We start from the raw sequence: 13,678 nt of genomic DNA on the forward strand, positions 1-13,678 counted from the left end.
ACTGCTGGTTATGAGGGCAGGTGGGTGGGGGGAGGATGGGGGAAACCGATGACCGGGATGAAGAGGACACTTGTGATGAGCCCTGGGTGATGTATGGAAGTGTTGAGTCACTATACTGGGCGCCCACAACACCTACAACTAATACTACACTGACTGTTAACTAACTGGAATTTCAATAAAAACTTAAAAATAGAATAAAATAAAATAAAGTCAGCTGGCCAGGGGGCACCTTTCCAACCGTGAACCACAGGCCTTGTGTGGAGAATCCGTTTGGCAGGGGGTCATGTTCAACACAAAGAACGAGGTGAACCCTACGCCCAGGGAACCCGGGATGACTCCTCATTTCCTCATTTCATTCTTAAAAAGCCTTTCCAGAGTCTCCCGCTGAGCACTGACCTCAATTTAGGAGGCTGTTCATCGTAGGGACAAGTCATATTTCTATAAGCAGTTCCTGGGCGGGGGGGGGGGGGGGGGGAGGTTGAATGGAATTGTTTTGCTCGTTTGTTTCACTTCCCCTTTGGGGATACCAGGGAACATGAGTTCCCCTTTTCCTGGTATTAGAAGTACGTCAGTCTGAGTATGAGGACATGAAAAGTGAAGTAGAAGAGGCTGGCTCTATTGTGTGACAAATCACGTTCGCTGTGAGATTTGGAAAGCGATGGCTTGTCATTGTTTTCCTTTCCAAAACACTCACAGAATGTGCGTGGGGCTCTGAAAGGGAGGGTCCGCACCAGGTAACACATGACACGGAGGGCAGGATGGGGGTCCCAGGGCGTGGCCCCAGGGCCTCCTGGCCACCAAGGTATACTGAGCAGCAGAGAGCACGGGGTAGCCGAACTCACTGGTTACTCACAGTTCTATGCTTTCTCTGCCCCAAAGGGGTTTTTCGGGTCTTTTTAAAGATTTTATTTATTTATTCATGAGAGACACACAGAGAGAGGCAGAGACACAGGCAGAGGGAGAAGCAGGCCCCATGCGGGAAGCCCAGTGTGGGACTTGATCCCGGGTCTCCAAGGATCACGCCCTGGGCCGAAGGCAGGTGCCCAACCACTGAGTCACTCAGGCGTCCCCCCAAAGGGATTTTGAACCTCTGAAAGCTTTGGGTGTGAACCATGAATCATGCATATAAAGGAGACCACTTCTGGTCTGTTCCATTGTAACATCCCAGCATGATTCAATAATAGAGCAGCAAAATCATAAGCACCCCCAAAAAATGCAGTGTCATCCGGTGCGAATGGCAGCATGGATTTCTTCCCTTGCTCAAGGGAGGTGGACAGAAGCCCGTAAGGGCTGCTGTACACGCAGCCCCAGGGTGACAGCAGGTAGGAATGTCCCGGGCGCCTTCACCGGTGAGAGCCATAATGCCATCAGCACACAGCCCACAAGGGGGTGAGCCCACAAAGCCACATGGAACCCCAAAACGGCCCTCCCGACAGCACCTGCTGGGGTCAACTACCTCCTTCATCAAGTCCTCATGAGCTTAAAGTAACTCATCTTTATAATCTGCCCCCTTAATATAAATAATAGTGAAAGGGAATATAAGGGAAGGGAGAAGAAATGTGTGGGAAATATCAGAAAGGGAGACAAAACATGAAGACTCCTAACTCTGGGAAACGAACTAGGGGTGGTGGAAGGGGAGGAGGGCAGGGGGTGGGGGTGACCGGGTGACGGGCACTGAGGGGGGCACTTGACGGGATGAGCACTGGGTGTTATTCTGAATGTTGGTAAATTGAACACCAATAAAAAATAAATTTATTATTTAAAAAATAAAATAAATAAAATAAAATAAAATCTGTCCCCTTTTGGGGCACCTGAGTGGCTCAGTAGGTGAGCATCTGCCTTCAGCTCAGGTCGTGATCCCGGGGTCCTGGGATCAAGTCCCATGTCGGGCTCCCCACGGGGACCCTGCTTCTCCCTCCGCCTGTGTCTCTGCTGCCTCTCTGTGTGTGTGTCTCTCATGAATAAATAAAATCTTTTTAAAAATAAAAAATAAAATAAAATCCCTTTTGAAGTTTCCCCAAACCTCTCCCTCCCTGCGGGGAGAGGCTCATGTGCTATTCCCATGTCCTGATTCTCCTTTTCAATCCCAAAGCTGGGCGCCTTTTTCATCCAGAGCTTCTCTGGCACGCGATTTTCCACTGTGCATTTTCTTCCTTGGCGTTTATCTCTAAATAAAGCCAGCAGTGTATTAACTCAGGGTGTGGGAGTCGCTTGCACCATGTAGCAGGCATTCATGGGCATGGGGGTTGGTAGTGAAATTCGGGGGGCCACACAGACCTGGCAGGCCCAGCTCTGCACCCTCCTGTGTGGTCCGAGGCAATTACTCTGATTTCTCCGATTAAAGGAGATCATTCATATAAAGCACCGACCGCTCTTTGTAGCCCAAGTGAGGAGGACTGGAGGACCAAGTGGTGCCCCGTGCTGGGTATTGACGCCAGCCCAGGGAAAGACTGGAGGTGGGCCCGACCCAGAGGCGGAATGCTTCCCCAGGCCTGGCCCCTGCATGGGACCCAAGAGCCTTCCCCCACTGGTGGTTTTGCAGCTGGGGGGGTTCCAGAAGAGCCACCCCCGGAGCTCTTCTGGGCCAGATCTGAAGGTATTGAGATTTGAGGCAGCTGCAAAAATCTAACTTCAGACCTCGGTTTCCAGAGAAGTCACTGTCTCTTCCAAGCAGTGGAACCACTTACAAATGCCCCTGGAGCACGTCTAGAGCCTTCAAAATCCTACTCTGTGGGAGGCTGACAACAAAAACGCGTCCCATCCATTACAGTAGAAACTCCAGGAGTGGAAGGGGAGAGGTAATGCAATGCACAGGACCACCGGTCAGGGAGTGACAGTGGACGAAATGAGCGTTCAAGAGGCACACAGGGAAACGTGCCCACGGGGAAACTGTGACATGGAATATTAAATTGCAAAGGATCTGAAGCCCAGATAAACACCAGGAGCTAATGTCAGCCAAGGAAAGCTCAGTTCGCTCGGTGGAAATAGGCGCGTTCACATTAATGCTTATAAACAGGCCCTTTAATAATTTCTCCCCAAGGAAGAAACTTGACGGCTGGTTCTTCAGTGTGGCCATAGAGTGAGGAGACGCTCGCTTTCCAGCGACTGGCTTCAAGTGTTTGGGCTCCTGTCCAGGCTCCCCACAGGGGTCTGCGGAGACCCAGCAGCAAAGCCCACCCAGGTTTAATCTGGTTGGAAACAAGACAGAAAACGTCTGGAAAAAAGTTAAAAGAGTTTGTATATACATGTTTATACGTCTATGTGCGTATGTATGTATGGGGGGGTGTTTAAAATATGTTATTTTATATATTTATTACACACACACACACACACACACACATCTTTTTCCAACCACAGAAAGACAGCATATCTTTCCTGTTCTAGGAAGCGCACTCTACTGATACGGATTCAAGTGGTCAAAGAACACTGGACAATGTGGAAGAAAATCTGCACAGGCATCCTACTCCTCCAGTAGGGACGGTACAAAGAGAAGGGGCTCACTCCCGAAACCTCAGGAAATGGCTGGGCAATAGAAGGTGTCACCCATATTCCCACGACTCAAGTCACTGTTTCAGATTTCTTTGTTTTCCTTCCAGACTTCTATTCCTTAAACACACCTGTATCGAATGCCATCTACACTTTGTCACCTCATGTTATGTCATACCGCCGTTTATATGATGGCCTACTCTCTGCAGTCATCATTTTCATGGTGGTGTGACATTCCATCCAGTGGTACTCTGATTTCCATTATCCGTTCCCTACTCTCAAATAGTGTTTTGAATCTCTTCTTAGCAAACAGTCACATAGCCATGATTATCTCTGAGAAAAAAAAAAAATCTATGTGCTTCTCAAGCCTGGAAACTTGTTTTATTTGTCTTCATATCCTCACCAGTACTTGGGGAAATAAAGGGAGGCAAATACATGGAGGGAGGGAGGAAGGGAGGGAGGGATGATGAGTAGATGACGGGTGGATGGATGGACAATGGATGGGCGATTGGATGGATGGATGATGGGTGGATGGACGATGGATGGATGGGCAATGGGTGGATGGATGAATGGATGGATGGATGACGGATAGATGAATGGATGGACAGTGGATGGGTAGATGGATGGATGGTGATGAGTGAATTGTAGGCTTTAATCATAGGCTTCTCTGGACTCAGAGTTCTCAAACAAAATACCATTTCTCCAGGCAGCATATGGGTCACTTGCTATTTGTGATGTGACAACTGAACCTCCTAGATATGTCTTTTTTCGGCACAGTCTTTACCTACCTACTCTTTTTTGAAAATGAACTCTTGGTTTCTTAAAAAAAAAAAAATCTGAAAGAGGAATCCACCACAACACCCATTCATTTCTCCAGCTGGCATGTATCAAATACCTCTTGTTTCTACTTGTTTGGAGGCAAAGGTGAGAAGAAGGTCTTGCTGGCCTCAGGGTGGTGGGCAGCACCTGGACACCAGGTAGATGCATAGATCAAGGCTGGCTTGTAAGTGCTTTCCGAACAGAAGGGAAGACCGTGCACAAGACCATGCGCTCTCTGGTGGCTGGAGGGCTGAGCTTTGGCTCCCACACAGCGGGCAGACGCTGGTGTTTGGACTGTGCCCAGTGAATGCGCTCAGCACTACCGAGTGAGGAAGGAAGTGAGGGCATTCCAGACAATGAAAAGTCAGCTGTAGGGACCAGATGTGTCCAGAACACACCAGGCACCTAGTTAGCTGGAGCACGGGAGCCATGGAGGGAAGATGAGGAAGAGGGGAGGCTGGTAAATTGAGGCAGATCACGGGCACTGTACAGACCAGGAAATGGGAGCCTGTGAAGCCGTAGGGCATGTTCACAAGCTGTGGGGCTGCTCCCATTCTCCCCAGAGAAGCCTTGGGCTGTGAAAGGCAGTTTCTTTTTTTTTAAGATTTTATTTATTTATTCATGAGAGACACACAGAGAGGCAGAGACACAGGCAGAGGGAGAAGCAGGATGCAGGATTCGATCCCAGGATCCCAGGATCATGCCCTGAGCCAAAGGCAGATGCTCAACCACTGAGCCACCCAGGTGCCCCTGAAATGGAGTTTTTCTTAAGAGTCAGGTCAACACGTGGGTCCCCAAGGGAACCATGCTCCAAAAAGCAAGAGAACCCCTGGTTGTAGATCCGGTGGCCCAGTCACTGGAGCAGTGGGAAGAGGTGGACCCTCCCCCGAGCCTGCTGCCCACAGTAACATCAAGGCCACTGAAATCTTTCCTGCTTTCCGCATCTCCACCCACCCCCCTTGTCCTCCTGCCCCTGTTCCTGTCTTGGGCTCCAGCCAGCTCTGCGGCCCTCTCAGGGAACTCAGGCCTGTTCCCCCCAGCCTCTCCAGCATCCGTTTTCTCTGCCTGAACTGTCTGATTCAAAAGCTCCCTGGATCCGTGCAGCGTCCCCACCGAGGCCGGGACTCCTGGCCCTTGGGAAAGCCAGATGTGCTTTCTCCAAAAGATGGCCTTTGGCAAGAAACGGCGTGTTCCTTTTCCTACTGCCTGGACAAGCTATTAGGGAAGTGAGAAAAACAGTGGGGCAAGGAAGTAAACTGTGGGGGGACCCCACAAGATTCACGAGGCCCCAGTTTGCAGCAATCCGCATGCATGTGCTCTTTCCCCGTCTTGCAAAAGCGACCCGGGCCCGTCTGCAGGCCTCATGCCTGCCGGTGCCGAACACGCGGCCCCGGCTGGGGTCCGAGGATGGAACCCACAGCCCCACAGTCGGGACAACGCTCGTCCCAAAGCAGAGGCAGCTCTTCCTGTGCCAGCTTCTCATTTCCTGACTGAGGAAGCGTCAAACACCCCAAAACCGCTGACGCGACCTCTTGAACAATAACAAACTGCAGGTCATTGTCAGCCTTTCAAAGCTCTGATGAAAGAATCACTCTCATTTCAAGACAAACCCGAGATAAAGCCCCCCCACCTCCACGCCCCCCCCCCCCACGCCCTCCCAGGCAGGAGTCGGGCCTGGTAAGGAGATTTCCTGCCATCACACGGTCCCATCCGCAGCTGTTTCCCATCAGAAGCCCCAGCGTCAGCCTCCTTGCACCGGGGCCAGCTGGTCATGACGCCGGGGAGCAGAGCTGTCGGTGACAACTGGCCATCTCGCCCCTAATTACGGGGTCCCCGCTAAGCGCCCGGGGACGGCCCCGCGTAACTGGGGTGAAAATCTAATCCAGCACCGTCTGGAGATTTTCCACATTCACCTAACCCCAGGGCTCGGGAATTAGAGCGTTTCTGACATCACACCGCCATCAAATCTCCTGCACACCTATTTGCGGGGTGAAAATGATCCTCCCTACAAAACCTGTCTCCATCTGAAATCTGCAAGAAAGATCAAAGGGGACAGAGTGACAGACCAGGCTTTCAGGTCACCCGTGCGGATGAAAGGAGAGCCTCTCAGGGAGGGCTCGCAGGAGGCCGGCACCGTGCATAGCGAGGCATCTGATTGCTAAATCACGGTTTGGCGTGGAGGCTCTAGAAAGCCTAGGCAGAGACCCGTGTTATCCTACCCCCACTCTCATGCTCCCCACTTAGGTCTCAGAAATCTGGAACGTCCTCGTGCGTGGCAGGCACCAGAGTCACTGATGAGAGCCCAACAGCACACATGTCAGCCCAAAAGCGGCCTTGGGTTTTCTGGCGGCGGGCCCTGCTGCATTATTCTTGGTGTAAACTGACCCAGCACTGCATGGGAAGGCATCGTGCATCCGTTACCCCAGGAAGGGACTGGGTCATAAGTCATCCCAAGAGGAAATTTGGCCTCAGCACCCGAGGCCTCCCATCTCTGTCTGCAGGAAGCTTGCATCTAACAAATCAGATATTCGCACCATGAACCCTGAGTGCTGCTCGCCCTCTGACCTCATCCAGTGACACCAGTGAACACTTGGAGCCACTTATTCCTCACTTAGCCAAGGGTAGCCAAAAAAGACAGAGAGGGAGAGAAGGAACAGCTCCGTAGGATCTGGGTGGACATTTTACGGGGATATTTACTTGTTGGCATCTTTACAGCCTTCCCCCAAAGACAATCATTATGGTAACAGATGGCTTTGCCTTTAGCTGTTCAATAAATAAAAAGGCTTTAAAAAATTTTTTTAAATCTCTTTCAAGCTTCATCTCAATTATCTCAGGAAAAGAGTCTCAACCGCATTGACTGGGTCTTTTAAAATAGATTAATTGGCTGTCATAAAGTTTCCCAAGTTAGACTAAAAAATCATGAAACACATAATCCCAGCCAGAGCAAACGGCGGCTTTCTGAAAAGGAGCTTGACTTTTCCAGAAGGCTCTGAGGATTTGTGTTTTACTGGTTTGCCTCTGTAGAGAACGGAACCACAGGCTTCTGCTGCCCATAAAAAAATATTTTCTTGGGTATCCTGGGGATTGACACCACCTGATGAGGAGGTGGCCCACCCTGAAGAAGCACCCCTGATTCATCAGAACAAAATGCCCATTCCCTGTGTAGAAGACGTCTTGGATTTCTTTCCTATGCCTACAGCACGTAGCAAGTACCACGCCTTCACTCATTCATTCATTCCTTCATTCATTAATGCATCAAACAGTACTAATCGAGACTTACTCTGGGCCAAGTGCTGGGCCAAGAACTAAGTCTATTCCATGCAGCAGTGAACGAGACAAGGTCCTGCTCTCATGGAGCTCCCATTCTAGTGACAGAGACCAAAGAACACACAGCACCCATGTAATATCAAGTCAGGTAGTGAAGAAAAGTAACACCATGGAAGTAGAGGACCGTGGACGGCGGGGGGCCAAGAGACTCTGAGAGCAGTCAGAGAAAGCCTCCCTTAGGAGGTGATTCTGAGCAGAGACTTGAGTGCAGTGAGGGAAGAAGCCAAACAAATACTGGAAAGAACTTTCTAGGCAGAAGGAAAGGGGTCCATACTTGGGGTCAAGCTCGTTGTGTTTCGGGAACACCTGATCAAGAAAGCTAGAGTGACCTCACACCTGTTGGGATGGCCAGCAACAACAACAACAACAAAAAAAAAAAAAAAAAAAAAAACAAATCTCTCAAGTGTCCGTGAGCATGTGAAGCAAAGAGAGCCCTCTCCATGGTCTGGCAAGTCTACTTCTGGTTATATACCCAAATCGCCAGCTCGGGAAGATACCTGCAGTGCTCGTTCCAGTATTATTTACATGATTTACAATAGCCAGGGCATGGAAGCAGTCTGAGTGCCCATCGGTGGAGGCATGGGTAAAGAATATATGATATTAAAAAAAGAATATATGATATATATATATAATGAAATATTATTCAGTCATAAGAAAGAAGGAAATCTTATGATATGTGACATTGATGAGCATCAAGGACATGCTGTGAATCGAAATAAGTCAGACAAAGACAGATTTCATATATTTATGGAACTTATGGAATTGAAAAGATCCAAACTCAGAGATACAGAGAACAGATGTGGTGGTTACCAAAAGCAAGGGATTGGGGGCTGGTGAAATGGGAGGAGGGCATCAAGAGGTACAAACTTCCAGCTCCTAAGGTAAGTAAGTCCTGGGGACATAATGTACCGCATGGTGGCCATAGTCAATAATACTGGATTATATATTTGAAAGCTGCTAAGAGAGCAAATGTCAAAAGTTTTCATCGCAAGAAAAATAAATGAGGACTCCGTGGGGTGATGGGTGTTAACTAGACTTATTATATTTTGCAACATATGCAAATATCAAATCACGATGCTGCACACCTTGGACTAGTACCGTGTTCCAGGTCAATGATTTCTCGCTGAAACTGAGAGGATAGAATGCCAGGATAACCAGGTGCAGGGCCGTGGAAGCCGAGGCGGAACCAGCTCATGGAGTCCTTGTCGGCTGTTGTAGGGGATTTGGATTCCATCCCTCTGAGGTTTCCCTTTGTCTCTGGTGGCCGGCAGTTCCACCACGATGCACTTAGATGTGGCTCTCTCCGTATCTATTCTACTTGGGGCTCCGAGTCCCTGTGGAGGATGTGCTCTGCTACCTGTTTCAGAAACCTTTCTTTCAGTCATTATCTATGCAAGTTTTACTTCTGCTTCGTTTTCTCTCTTCTTTGCTTCTGGAACTTCCAATATTTGAGTGTTAGACCTTTCCTCCACACCCTTACATCTCCAGCTGTTTTCTGCTTTCTTCTCTGAATGTCTTTCTAGATATTTCCTTTGTTCCAATTCACTAATTTTCTCCCCAGCTGTGTCTAATCTGTGGAGGGAGACATGGGGTTATCATTTGTTATTGTATTTTTCATTTCCAAGATTTTGAGTCTCTCTTACGGCTTTTAACTCTCTGCCAAAATCTTCTACTGATATTTACTTCCTTGAGTATATCAAGCATAGTTATCTTAAGCCCACTGTTTTGGATTCCCTGTTGGCACGTTTCTCTTACCTCTTTTTTCCTTCTCTCTCTCCCTAAGTATTGCTATCTTGCCTCCTCATTCATGCACTAGATGAATTTTTTTAAAGATTTATTTATTTGTTTATTCATGACAGACAGAGAGAGAGGCACAGACACAGGCAGAGGGAGAAGCAGGCTCCAGGCAGAGAGCCTGATGTGGGACTCAATCCTGGGTCTCCAGGATCACACCCTGGGCTGAAGGAAGCGCTAAACCGCTGGGCCATGGGGGCTCCCCTGCACTAGATGAATTTCACTGAATGCCAGTGTTGGGTATGCAAAACACAGAGATCTAGAGGAGCGCCCCCTTGTTGCAAAAAGTGCACTTACTGATGGTGGGCCGCTATGGGCACTGATAATCCCTAATCTCCTTAATCTGATGCGGGATTGAAATGACTCAAAACTGGGCTTCATTTCTTGCACAGACCAGTCCATTGATTGTCACACTTACTCTTAGACCGTAGCCCCGTGTGGTTTCCCACACCAAATACTCCAGGACTGTGGGGATGTCTGGGGCCTCTAGCTCCTCACGGGCCCGGGGGGCTCATGTTTGTCGCCCCATCCTCATTATCTATCAACAGCTCTGTTAACTTCTCACTCTTTCAGCCCCTTTCTTCTGCAAAAAAAAAAAAAAAAAAAAGACACGTAGGGAGAAGTGGTCACACGGGCTGGCTTGCCTTCCTGTATTCCATCCCTCTCCCACACGTTGGCCCTAAAATTCTTCACTGCTGTATGAACTCTCCAATGTCTTCAAATACCATTCCTATTTTCTTCACTTTTTAGCTGTTCTTCGAGGAGGAGAGTTGGATTTCATTCTACGTGTGTGTGATAGATTTCATGCAAAATCAACCTAAATTCTGTAGCACTCCCTCCATATACACAGGCATGCACGCACGCACGCATACACATGTATTATTTATAAATTCTAACATGTTCCATCTTAGTCATATATTATGTACATCAGAGAATGTACAAGGCATACAATATTAATAGAAAGGGAGATGGAAAACCAGCAAATAGAAATAAAAAGTTTAGTGGTTTCCTCTCCTCCCCACCATGAAGACCATTGGCCCAGGAAGAGCTGAGGGGTGTGTGCCAAATACAGTAGGTGGGTCAGGCGAACTGGGGTGGGTGGTGAGAGATGACTGTTTGAAGGTAGACTTGAGAACGCTTGCTGATGACTTAGGTGTGGAGAGTATAGAGGGGGTCAAGTACAAATCCTGTGTCCACACAGCTGGGGAACGCAGGTGCTGCCAACTGAGACAGAGGACCAGGCTCAGAGAAGAGGGAGGAAAAGTGTGTTGTGCTCAGGGGTGTGTCAGAGATCCTGAAGCCTCATCGGCAACAGCTTTCCCCCCAGAGAACCCTTCCATCTGAAGGTGAACTCAAGAAAGGTGGGCAGACTGAAATCCCAGCTCTTCCAAAACCTTCCTTGGACTCCTTGCCCTGCTTCCAAACTATGTTCTCAACAGCTTTAGAACCAGCACTTCCCAATCGGAGATCTTCTGAATATCAGTTCTACAAGGAGTGAACACATACTCCGTGATGATGATGATGAGGAGGAGGAGGAGGTGGAGGAGGAGGAGGAAAGGAAGGAGCATGCAGAGAGAGATACCCATGACCAGTTTGGGAAATATGGTGCTAAACAGCATAAATGTGTTGCATACTTTTTTTTTTTTTTTTTTGCTGAACTTCCCAGAGCCTTTAATATGCTAATATGAACTGACCCTCTAATAAAGATACAAGGTCTATAGTAGTTCCCAAATTCATTTTTCTGCACGCCCACTAATAGCCCATGAAGTAGCTTTGTTCTACTAAACAATTCAGGAGACAGTGCTCTACCCCAGGAGTCAGCTCGCCACCTGTTTTTGTATGGCCAGTTAGCTTAGTTGTTCCTTTTTTTTTATATGTATTGTTCTATCTCACCTCAGTGCTATTTCCTCCCAGAAGGCTTCTCTGATGCCCTCAACTGGGTCAAGGCCTTCTCTTTTCACTCTTATCACTTCTTGGAGTTGTCACATGTTGAAACAGCTGGGGAGAAAAATCAAAAGAAAAACAGTATTTCGTGACTGGCTTAAATCATAGAAAATTCAAATTTCGGTGTTCCTAATAAAGTTTTCTTGGAACACACCCATGCTCATTTGCTAACGTATCGCCTGTGGCCATTTTCTTTCTACAATAGCAGGGTTGAGTTGATAGAAACTGTGTGCCCTCAGAGCCTAAGATAGTTACTCTCTGGCTTTTTGCAGAAGCTTGCCAACCCCTGCTCTAGATCTGCCACACAAAATAGCATCAAAATGTGTGCCCTTAGGAGGAGTTTTAGGACAGTGAAATTATTCTGTAGGCTACTACCATGACAGATACCTCATTATACGTTTGCCCAAACCCACAGAACACGCACCAGCAAGAGTGGGGCCTTCCATGGCCTAGGAACGGGGGTGATAATGATGGGTAAGGGTAGGTTTCTAGGGTCTGATAGACACCCTGCAATGAGAAAGGGGGGGATGCTGATGGTGGGGAGGCTGTGAGTGACGGGGGCAGGGGGCAGACAGGAAGCCACTAAATGTTTTGCTCAATTTTGTTGTGAACCTGAAACTGCTCTAAAAAATAGTCTATGATTTGGGGCGCCCAGGTGCAGTCAGTTAAACACCCAACTCTTGATTTCAGCTCAGGTCATGATCTCAGGGCCGTGAGATGGAGCCCTGTGTTGGGTTGCGTGCTGGACGTGGAGCCTGTGTAAGATGCTCTCTCTCCCTCTGCCCTTCCCCCATTACCCCCTGCCATGTGCCCACATGCTCTCTCTCCCTGTCTCGAAAGAAAGAAAGAAAGAAAGAAAGAAAGAAAGAAAGAAAGAAAGAAAGAAAGAAAGAAGAAAGAAAGAAAGAAAGAAAGAAAGAAAGAAAGAAAGAAAGAAAGAAAGAAAGAAAGAAAGAAAGAAAGGAGAAAGGAAGGAAGGAAGGAAGGAAGGAAGGAAGGAAGGAAGGAAGGAAGGAAAAGAAAAGAAAAAGAAAGAAAGAAGAAAGAAAGAAAGAAAGAAAGAAAGAAAGAAAGAAAGAAGAAAGAAAGAAAGAAAGAAAGAAAGAAAGAAAGAAAGAAAGAAAGAAAGAAAGAAAGAAAGAAAGAAAGAAAGAAAGAAAGAAAGAAGTGATTTAAAAAATAATGGGGGGATCCCTGGGTGGTGCAGCGGTTTAGCGCCTGCCTTTGGCCCAGGGCACGATCCTGGACACCCGGGATCGAATCCCACGTCGGGCTCCCGGTGCATGGAGCCTGCTTCTCCCTCTGCCTGTGTCTCTGCCTCTCTCTCTCTCTCTCTCTCTCTGTGTGTGTGACTATCATAAATAAATAAATAATTTAAAAAAATAAAAATAAAAAAATAAAAAATAATGGGGAACCTGGGTGGCTCAGTGGGTGAAGCATCTGCCTTGGACTCAGGTCATGATCCCGAGGTCCTGGGATGGAGGCCACCGAGCTCCGCACTCAGCAGGGCATCTGCCTCTCCCTCTGCCCCTCCCCCCTGCTCAAGCTCGCTCTCTCACTATCTCTCTTTCTCTCAAATACATAAAGCCTTTAAAAATAAATACATGAAAACAAAAATTAAAGATAGTCTATGATTTATAAAAAGGACATACTGCACTACCCTGTTGTATAAAAAGGAGCGGGAGAGATACGTGCGCACGCGTGCAACACGCGTGTATGTGTACTGACTCGTGCACACATCAGACATCTCTGGAAGGAGGCAGTAAGGCTGAGTGCCTACAGAGCAGGGAGCGGGGTGGTTAGGATATTCGTGCTGGGGAGGGCCTTTGCGGCCTGTTGATTTCAAACCATGTGAATGCATTACCTACTACATATTTTAAATAAAATAGTTGAGAAATAAGGGATTGTTTTTTTTTTTTTTTTAAGTATGTGTTCTCTCATTCTGTATTTCTCCCTCAGTTCTTCTCACTACTCGGAGAGCAGGAAGCGTGTCCTATAATCCGTCTGCGGCAGCACCTGGCACAGCTCCGAGCACAGACAACGTAGAGCGATTGCCTCGCTGACCGCCCCGTATCTCTGAGGACGTGGCATTTCTCAAGGGCCTTTTGGAAGCACATGGGGAATGGCAGCTGCTAGACTCTATCTGTCGGGAAAAGAAAGCCACTGTGCTACTTAGGATGAGCGAGGACGGGTCGGCCACACGGGAACACCCTAGTGTTGGACACAGGAGTACCCCGGCCTGCACTTGCTTGCTTTTTTTTTTTTTTTTAAAGGGGGGGGGTGGATTTTATGTATTTATTCATGAGAG

At 48.0% G+C, this 13,678-nt stretch overlaps 1 long non-coding RNA gene across 1 annotated transcript; it reads right to left on the minus strand.

Moving 5' to 3' along the window:
* Positions 1-8,464: 8,464 nt before the first annotated feature.
* Positions 8,465-11,427, minus strand: LOC140621352 (uncharacterized). Its single transcript, XR_012021068.1, has 3 exons — positions 11,320-11,427; positions 9,845-10,009; positions 8,465-9,204 (listed from the first exon to the last, which is right to left on the minus strand). It is a non-coding gene; the product is annotated as an uncharacterized lncRNA (long non-coding RNA).
* Positions 11,428-13,678: the final 2,251 nt, after the last annotated feature.

The sequence above is a fragment of the Canis lupus genome, chromosome 30 (genome assembly GCF_048164855.1).
Source record: "Canis lupus baileyi chromosome 30, mCanLup2.hap1, whole genome shotgun sequence".
Lineage (NCBI taxonomy): Eukaryota > Metazoa > Chordata > Mammalia > Carnivora > Canidae > Canis > Canis lupus.